Source organism: Metopolophium dirhodum, chromosome 1 (genome assembly GCF_019925205.1).
Source record: "Metopolophium dirhodum isolate CAU chromosome 1, ASM1992520v1, whole genome shotgun sequence".
Classification (NCBI taxonomy): Eukaryota; Metazoa; Arthropoda; class Insecta; order Hemiptera; family Aphididae; genus Metopolophium; species Metopolophium dirhodum.
The window spans coordinates 126,052,311-126,063,379 of NC_083560.1; the positions used below are offsets into that span (position 1 = coordinate 126,052,311).

Genomic DNA, 11,069 nt, shown 5'->3' on the forward strand with positions numbered 1-11,069 from the left:
TACAACCAAACCAATTGTTTTATTATATATCCAATGAGAGTTTCCGTCATGACCAAGAAACCCAAAAAGCAAACGTAAAAAGGTGGGTAAGTGGATGTCGCTTTTCTGTACAGTAGATTACAAGTGGGTCACTGTAATGGATGGTGTTAAATTTGAATTTAATGATATGATATCATTGTATAATAAAAACGATTCTGAGCGAAAACGGTCAGTCAGCCTATGATATTACCAAGTATAATTGATGATATTATTGTGAATAAAGTAATTTATATATAACCTATTTACGGGAGCCTTTTTTCAATTTTCAATCCTTAGTTATAAAAGTTGAACATTTTATAAATTTTTAACTACAAAAAAATTATTAAACTTTGAATTTGATACATTTTGTCAAAATTTGAACTTTAAATGCTTATAAAAAAAAATTGTGCCTATGTATTTTTAATATTTTTCAACGGCTATTAGAACGATATATCAAGAGCCTTATATTAAATTTTCATGCTTTTTTACCCAACAAATAACATTTTATTGATATTTATAGAAAAAAAAACTAAAAAAATTGAAAACTGACAATGTCCGTAAACAGCTCAAAAAGAGTCAAAATATTTTCAAAATTGTATGGTGTATAAAAAATGAAAACATAAAAATTCAGTAAAATTTTCATGTATCTACAGTTATTCGTTTTTGAATAACAACAAAATAGCAAAATCATTACATGAGAAATCGAGTGAATATCAAATGTTGTATAAATATGAGTTTCAAACGCTCTTAAAAATTTAATTTGACTTTCTTGTAAGCATTTTTTTTTTTGATAAAGGTAGACAAACTTATGAGTAATCTTATATTACATTTTCAAATCTTAGATTAACCCTTAACTACCGACGTGTGGTCTGTCAGACCGCATCAAATATTTGTTTACAATTTACTATTTATACAGTGTTGTAAATTGTATTTTATATTGTGGTACCTTTAAATGATCGACGTTTAGCTAAGTTGACAATGTTTAATAGTCTTGTGTTTTATTTTTATCCTTGGAAATAGAACATTTATATTGAGAGCGGTCTGTCAGACCGTACGTCGGTCGCGACCGGTCGTCGGTATAAACTGCAGATCACAATATTGGTTATTTTTAGTCTTTCGATTATCTAACTACAGTAAAACTCGCTTAAGACGCTCTTTAAGGGACCATCTCTCTAGAACGTCTTAAGCGGGAAAGCGTCTTATGCGGGAATGAAACAAAATGATGTGGTTGAAATATCGAGTTAATTTTTTTATTATTAAACATAATTTAATGAGAAATACACTTATAAATTAATTATAATTACAATATACATACATACTTATATTTTTGTGCTACTGAATTTAATTTAAAAAAATATTATTATTACATACATATTTTATTATTGTTTATTAAAAAAATTATCTATTTTTGATTGTTTAAGGTTCTGACAATGCGTTTCAGCAAGAAAGTTTTCAATTTTATTAAGACAACCTAACATTTCTTCGGAATTTTCAACACAGGATAATACTTGCCGAATTTCCGATAAATGTTGCAAACCAGTATTTATTGTAGGAGTAGATACTGGAAAGTCTTGATCTTCTTCTTTTTGATCGTCGTCTTCTTTCTCATTGTCCACTAAGTTCGTATCAGCGATTTTTTCATAGGTTATTATTTCAAATAGGTATAGCGATAAAATAAAACGATAAGAACACGTGTAATACTAAAAATTCTATTTTTATTTTCACAAAACTACTAAAATTTATCGTAATCTGCTGAAAAAAAGAGCGTTCAACCCGATTAGACAGAGAAAAACTGAGCGTCTTAACAGGTGATTTTTAAATTGACTAGTATAGGAAATGTCTAGGGACCGACTAAAAACAGCGTCTTATGCGGGAAAGCGTCTTAAGCGAGAGCGTCTTAAGCGAGTTTTACTGTATTATAATATGTTTGTATCAAACGAGATAAGGATTTAACACATTACACATTTGATCAGTCGTGCCGATGCGTTCTACAGTTGTGTATCAATACGATTGTTTTTTTTTCAATATTCATTTATTTGTTCACATTTTTTTTTTTACAATGAGTGTTCCAAGTATAAGTTCAGTAGCAGTAAATTCAAATGATTTCGAAGCAATAATTGACCAATGGTTAGATTGTGAGAGTGATGTGGATATCGATAATAGTGACATAGTTTTAGAAAGTGAACATATGTATGCCTATATTTTTTATGCCTAAAAAAAATCGTCAGGTTGGTTCGTCATTATTCGGTTTTACAAAAGATATCTGCCTTTGAAATAATAGGAGCCTTCTATTAAATTTTCAAGCTTTTTTAATCAATACAATTTTATTGTTATTTATAGAAAAAAAAACTAAAAAAAATGGAAACTGAAAATGTCCGTACACAGCTCAAAATAAGTCAAAATATTATGAAAATATTATGGTGTATAGAAAATGCTAATATAAACATTCAGTCAAAATTGCATGTACCTACTACAGTCATTTGTTTTAGAGTTGCACCAAAAACCAAAATCGATTTTCTCGAAAACCGATTTTGCGTAAAAATTCCCGTTTTTCCTTAATTTTTCTTTTGTTTTTCACGTCGCGTTTGAAAACTACTGAGAAATTTTTACTTTTGACCCACCAAAGTACCAACTATATTCACTTTCCTATCAAAAAAGTTACTGTTGAAGAAAATTCAAGCACTTTTACTGTCCTAAAAGATGATGACAGACACAAAAAAAATTTAAAAAAACACACATCATTGTAAAATCAATACATTCATCGCTTCGCTCAGAATCTAAAACACACATCATTGAACAATCAATACGTTCATCGCTTCGCTCAGAATCTAGAATTTAAAAACTTAAAAATTTAAAAATAAAATATTTTAAATTTTATTTATATACTTGTAGTGATAAATACATTATAAGTGATGCCTTTCAAATAATTTACGATATTTCTTTCCGTATATTGTTTTTGAATTTCTAAAATTTTTAATGCAGTATCTTGATATATTTTTTTTTCAGTCTGCTTATGTATTGCTTTACATTCATTTCTGTAATCATCTGTTCTTGTTTGAACCGTTCTATAAGTTCCCGAAATGTTCGGTGACACTATCCAAGTAAAATGATGAAAACCACGATCCAATCTATATAGTATGCATTTTTTTGACCTACTTATTGTACACGCTAAGACACAAATAAATATATATATATATATATAAACACACACACACATCATTGTAATATCACAATAGTCATCGCTCCACTCAGAATCTAAAAAATACAATTATTTTCAAATAAATGAAATAATGTGCACAACAGAAATACTGTATCGTAAAACTACAATTATAATTCATAGTAATATTTTAAATTATACTGTATTTCTCATTTTCTCGTTGAATTTATCCTCATAATTTTGTATTTTTTTTTATCCAACCATTATGTTCTGTTCGCATTAAGCATTTAAAATATTAAATTACTACCTACAGTAGTTAATCACGAGGTCAACTGTAATAACAGCCCATTGTAGTACACCTTATTATATGTTTTATTAAAAAACTGTGCTTCAAAAATACAAGTGACTTCCTTAAATAATTGTGCAGTACATAAAATGTAGATTTTAATAGACCATTGAATGAGTCAAAGATTACTATTGTCACGACGTGGTATTTTGATTTTTGAGCTTCGTGTAACAACTTGATAAAAAGATAGTAAAAAATTTACATTTTAATCGGGGTGCGCATTGTTGTCTACTTGCCCCTCACTCCTCAACTATAACAATGTATTTTACTTTTTCAAACAAACTGGAGGTTTTGACTTTTGACGATTTTGGTCTGCAGAGTTTAAAATTATTATATTAACAGTTATCATTAAACGCGTACAAAAAATATTATTTCTCTTAACAAGAGGTAATTGAGGGTACAATTAAGTCCTCATTGTTTAAAGTTCTATGGAACGGATAGAGCACAATTTGCACAAACGATGGGTAAAAATCACATACCAACACAAGCGAATAGAGTAAGTTTATTTTTTTAATCCCACGTTTGCGGGCTAAACATGCCATTATTGTTATTGAACAAATAATCATCTAAGTATCTTTATAAACCAAATATTCACGTGCATAATGTTGGCCCCTCTCCAAGAAAAATATATTCGACAGTTATGTTGTGCTGTTAAAGTGATACACAACAATTAAAACAAAAGCTTTTAGGTACTGGCAGAATTACAACAAAATTAGGGAGTGCTCCAATAATGTCCCACAAATCATGCTCGAAATTTTCTAGTACCCAAACATAAAATTGTCCATCAAAAAGTTGTGCTCTTAGAGTATAATGGAAAGCGCATAACTTGAAAAAAGTTCTACCAACGAAAATAAAGTCAAACAAAATTTGGCAGTGTTCAACAATGTCCAATAAATTGGAACACCACCCAATTTTAATTTAATGCATGGCCATTTATATTCAACTTTTTGGTTATCTATTCCTAATGTATCATTAGTGGGTTACCAAAATCTTCAGACTAGTAAGTTAATTCATTGACAAACAAATAAACAATGCACATAATCATAATTCATAAATATATCATATCAGATTATCATCAACAATCAACAATTAATGATTAAAATACTAGAGCACGGATTTATATGCATTAAAAACCAACCAAATGAGCGATACAAATATACAATATATTAAATATGCATAAATATATTAACTAAAATGTTGAAATATGCATGAAAGATAAAAATTATGCATAACAAATTAGCAAAAAATTATATTTTTTGAACATTTAATTAAAACAATGTATTTAAAATTATGTAACACTACTATATAAATACTTTTCTTATTTTTTTTCTGAAATAATGTCAACGGTCAATGGTCGTAATCGATATTTTCTTATCTTCTTATCTACGTTTTTTTATTTCACCGATTATTGATGTAAGGTCATCTTTGGGAAAACCGATTTAAAGGCTTATTTTACAATTATAATTGCATATTTCATCTTTTGGTACATACTTCGATGTCTTATTAGACATTTTTGAAATATACAAGTATATTTATTAATTTATTTTTATATTATTTGAAACAATAAAAATTTAATACTTTTTTCTTATATTATAACAGTGGGTATATTTTTCAAAATTGTCTAATAAGACATCAAAATATGTACTAAAAGATGAAATGTGCAATTAAAATTGTAAAATAAGCCCTAAAAATAGAAAAAACGGGTAAATGTAAAAATATGTAAAAATAATATGCATTAAAAAAGTTTCATTTTTTAAATCGTTATATGTCATGAAACAAATTTTTTGCTCACTTAGCATATTATCATAATATCAATCAGAAAAATACACTCTAATTAGAGCAGGTTATTAATGTGATTCGCTAAAAAATCACGATAATTCCCACTGTTGGTATCTATTTTTATTATAAATTACCAAGGTGTACCTATCACATAATAGTTTATAATTTTATTATGTGTGGTCCGATAACACTAATTTTCCGCCAACGACCATACCACGTTGAATACACCAGTTCTCGTCTGATCACTGAAGTTAAGCAACGTCGGGCGTAGTTAGTACTTGGATGGGTGACCGCTTGGGAACACTACGTGCTGTTGGCATTTTTTTTTCTAAACACACATAATATATAAATGATAATAATAATAACCCTTGGTAAATAAAGATTTCGTACTTTTATATTATATTTTGTTTTTGCGATATTGGCCAAAACTCACTTACGTTAACGGTAACATGTCTGTACCTGTATAGAAAGCAAAAAATACATAGTACAAATATGTACCATTTTTTATTTATAGTTCCGACTCAACCATTAATTAAGCATAATAACTTTTTATTTATATGTAAGAGTATTAACCAAAAAAAGTTGACAAAATATAAAGCGATTGCATACCGATATAATCATTATAAAATGATTGTCGGTTAGAATAATTATATATTATAATAATCTACCCGTCCGTCCTACACTAACATTATGGTTGGCCCAACACGGTTCGTGGTGTAGCTAAAAAAAAAATCGTGTCAATGTATTTGTACATATTTTAATTAAACAACTTATGTGAGATATTATATTACATTTTCAAGCTTTTTGACGGAGGCCAAACTTTTTTATAAACACTTCATTGTGTATAGATAATTTTACTTTAAGACTTAACCTATAACAGTGCAATGTTTAAAGTTTCTATACGATTAATGTTTTTTTAATAACAAAATAACAAACATTGTTAGAAATCTTAGTTACGCATTTGAATATCTAGTACCGTAAAAATATAGAACTTCAATCGCTCAGAAAAAATGTATGTAGCTTTATGTCTTTACGCTTAAACTTTTTTATTTCCCGGAATAAAAGCTTCCATGGGAGCTTATATTAAATGTTTAAACATTTTACTTAAAAACAAAAATTTTATCATACATTAATCGTACTCGTATAGGAAAAATTAAATATAAAGATGTAACATATTTTGGAAATAATCTTCCTTATGCGTCTAAACAATTTTAATATAAATACATTTGGTGCTATTATTATAATGGATAATATAATTACATGAAATATAAAATTATGATTTTTCTTGTACGTTTTATATATAATACAATTTTTGTTTTTAAATAAAAAAGTTTAAACATTTAATACAAGTCAGCAGGATATTAATAGTGAATCGGCCTGCATAATATGTTATTTATATATTTGCCAAACTTGTTTAAATACATATACGGTCGTACCTTAACGCTGATCACTTCCGACGTACACTATTTAACACACACAAAATACACACAACCTACTAAAAATTCATATAACTTTTCTTTATTTCAACTTCTATATTATTTAAAGTTGGTTATAATCAACAATTAAACCATTGTATTTGATGATTTAATGATTTTCATATCCAGCAAATATACGATAGTCAAATATAAATAATACTATGAAAAGTTTTTTTGATTAGTAAGGAAATGGTTTTAGATTTAAATCATTAACTAACTATATAATATATAAATAGTTACTTCCCTGTCCCCATTTGAATAACGAAATTAACGATTTTATACTATATTGTTTGTCTAAATTGCAAAGCTTAAATATAGACTGTGAACAACAATTTTTTTGATATTATATTTTTTACTAAAATTGCGGTTTAATATAATATCCTAAAATACAAACGTTATATCTAACCCTTGTTAGTGACACGTCATGATGGATATTGAAATATTTTTGAAGGATTTATAACCAAATTAACTGTTGTTATTCTATGACTTATAAATAGCCACCAATGTCGAATTTTCCGGACATGCAAGTATGCACTGCATGCTTAAGAATAAAAACATAATTTATAAAAATATAAAAATAATTTTATCATTAATAATATAGTATTTATTATATTACGTATTTAAAAAAAAAATCATAATGTACTGTCTGAACGAATTATAAGTTATAGTCCATTAATCGTAAATAATTGTAAATTCATCTTGGTATTTTTAAGTGGACCATTCCCCGTGAGGCGAGAAGCTGTTGATATTTGGGGAGCAGCCCCCCTCACTAATCACGGCCTAATCGATCACGTCTTCAACAGTTTCTCGTGGAGTTCCGGTCAATTTAAAAATTCCGGGATTAGGTATATATAATAAATAATCACCTACCTACAGTTCAAAGTTTAAAATATTACAGTTTATCTGACCCGATTTCGTCAAGTGAGTATGAACCCGCACCTTATTTTTTATTTTCACACATAAACCAAAAGCATAAAAATGACAGAAGTTTGTATGTATAAATACATGTTAATTACTTACTAAATAATTGATGAAAAAACCTTTGAAAAAAAAGAAAATGTGAGGGGAGGAGCAGTGGCCATTAACGATGGAATAGTGCAATCATTACACCACCGGCCACCAAAGTAGGTTAAGTATTTTTAGGAAATTAAAATTTTGAGATTTTTCCGTAACAACATTCGTAATGAATACTGCTTGGTGTTAAAAACTAACCAGCACGCTCATTGAACTCCGTAAGTTTAGTAATAATATTGATCTTTACGTATGTTCTATACTATAGAACAGACTGCGTGGCATCTGTATAAGCATATAATATATTTACGTTAATGCATTATATGTTATTACGTATACTTATTACGACTTCAGTCTGCAGTCTGCAGATGATTGAACATATGGTACGATATTGTTGGGAAACTATAGATTTTACTGCCGGTTGGTGTTAGCGTTGTAATAAAATTTATTTAAAAAATCATTTTCGAATAAACGTTTAACCAATCGTAACACAAATACATCCAAAATACAATTTTATTTAGTTTATAATATTATATTGTGCATTTTATTTTATTTTTTCTGAGACCGAGATAATACTTTTGGACACAACGTAAAATTAATAATATTTTCATACTTGGCATTTTGGCCATCGTTTATTTTGTACATAAGGACCAAGTTCACATTGACCGATTTCCTATTTTGACCTTAACACACATTGAGTTTATTATTTACTATTATATAGATATTGAAAGTTACATTAGTGTAATAAAAACTATTTCCGTTTAATATCAGTTTTTAAAGGATGTCTGCGTTAGATAATGGCGACTAAATATATATCATACAGCTCACTATTACAAAACTGCACTTCCGATTTCTAATTTTGTAGTTTCATATAGACTAGATTAGGTTATCTATAGTTAAATATAAAATGAGAAATAAGGCATATATTTATTACTGTGCCCTATATAATATTATGTTTACTTTATTTTTAAACAGAGCAATATTACTTGATAGTTTTTAAGGAAACTGCAATCTGCAGTCAGCTATATATTGGGGAGAAAAATACAGGAAAATTGATATACCTAACAGTATTCAAGTGACTCGCCAGTGTGTGACAACTGACAAGTAAATGGACTGTTGATAATACTGTTAGTATTAAAGGATATTGACGTATATAATTATAGTCATTCCAAACTAGAAATTGTATCGCCCGTATATAAAATGTATGATTTATTTTTAATTTGAGCACTTTTGCACGAGTTTTGTGGAGTTTTGATTACAAACAACTCAAAACACAACTTAAAAGTAATATAATATCACCCAACAAAACTCTGAGACTGTAGGACTTTGGTTAATCAGATTTTATAATAGTAATAATATTTATTTGAAATAAAATTATAAATATAGTTTATAAAAATAGTAATAAGATAAAATAAATTAACCATTTGTTGTCTTTTTAAAATCAAAGCTAGTACTAAAAAGAGAGAGTTAATTTCCTAAGAAAACTAAAAACTGGAATTAAAGCAGTAGTAAGTTAAAGAATTTACCAAGTTATATAGCTACATTTTGATTCTTTTACATAAAGCTGTTAGTTATAAATCATAATACAAAATACCTTTTTTACTTCAGTTGAAATAAAACCAATATTGAAAACCACTTCGTCCACTTGTTAATGAAACAGTTTCAGATTTCGTTATCAAAATTAAAATCCGTCCAACCTAAGTCCTATGGTATTTTCAGGCGATTAGGTCTAAATACTACATTGTGATGATGATGATGTCTGCTGTCTCTTTATAAATATCCAAAGCGCACCTAGGTATATATGAGAATTAGAAATACATTTTTAATTTAAAATACGTATTTAATGAAAATCAGCGGTTCTGAAAATAGTAAGTAGACCTATATTAACCTATGCTAGTGGTACAACCAGTATTTTATAATAATATATGTCATATTATGCCGTATTCACAGAAGGTTTAGCATTAATGAGTTAAAAAGTGAAGTTTATTTTAAATAGGTATTTACCTAACTTATTTTTTCCATGATGCAGGAACAGAAACTAATCAGTTAATTAATTTTAAAATCATGTTAATTGTTTTTTAACATAAACCCCATATACGTTAAATAATAAATATGTTTTGTTCAATGTTTCCTACAAATTGTTATTTTTATATGAGTATAAAAATATGTATAATTTATTGATTATTATAATGTCACTTGCCGAGTTGTAAAATACTAATTTGTAAACTGTTGAATTGTCGAATGCAGTGTTTCTGGATTGCAATTATAGGGACCAAAATAATGATCCTATTTAAATTATTATAAATATAACTTAGATAATAATATAAATAGAATAAAATGTCTATAGAACATTACAATTTCAACCAAACACATTATAATTTCAAATTTCTCGATATGTACACTACTTATAACCAAGTTTTACTTATAAAGACTAAAGAGACGTTGGTGGCATGATGTCTTATTAGCATAAATAATTAATCACTTTTGTTAGTAAGAGTCTATCATTGTCATATATATCGACAGAATATACAAATGAGTTTATAAGAATAATAATAGCTATAATTTAAATTCGTATGTAACATAAATTGAGACTACAATAATAGGTAATCGTTCGTAACTTTTTCTATTAAACTATATTACTAATTTCTATAAAAAAAGAAGATCAACAAAAAATGGTTAGGTAGTTGACCATAGGTTTTAAATGTATAATATAGTTGTCGACGCCAGATTATATTGCAATTTTTAATTGCCATTGCACCACTATACCGTACTACTATACCGCACAACACGGTGTAGGTCATCGGCCTATATTTGCTGCCACCGACTGTCACACACACAAACACACACACCCATTATTATGTGCTTATTTTTATATTGTATTCTTTTTTATATTCTTGTGATATAAATTATATAATATGTAGATTATGCGCAATCGGCTCCGACGAGCCGGTCGGCGAATCATTACCACGGCCGACAAATCTGGCTTAGCTCTTAACTGCCTAAAGTATTTGAAAACAAAGTCTTGTTTAAGGCTTTGTTTCTTTTGTCTTTTCTTGTGTTTATTTGACGTTTGTGTATTTATTTATTTATCTATTTATTTATTCATACTGTGCGCGAGAACAAGATTTTTCATTTTTATACTAATTATGTGTTCAACGTTGTACGTCGCAACTTGCAAGTGATGTAGCAAAAAATACGACAAAGTGACGCCATATAGGTGACGCCCAATGTGGGGTTCGAACTCATAACTAAAAGATTAAGAGCCTCATGCTTTACCGACTGA

The 11,069-nt window shown here is 28.0% G+C and overlaps 1 non-coding gene across 1 annotated transcript; it reads left to right on the forward strand.

The window, feature by feature from the left end:
• Positions 1-5,500: 5,500 nt before the first annotated feature.
• Positions 5,501-5,619, forward strand: LOC132937658 (5S ribosomal RNA). The gene has a single exon (XR_009663760.1). It is a non-coding gene; the product is annotated as a 5S ribosomal RNA (ribosomal RNA).
• The last annotated feature ends 5,450 nt before the right edge of the window (positions 5,620-11,069 follow it).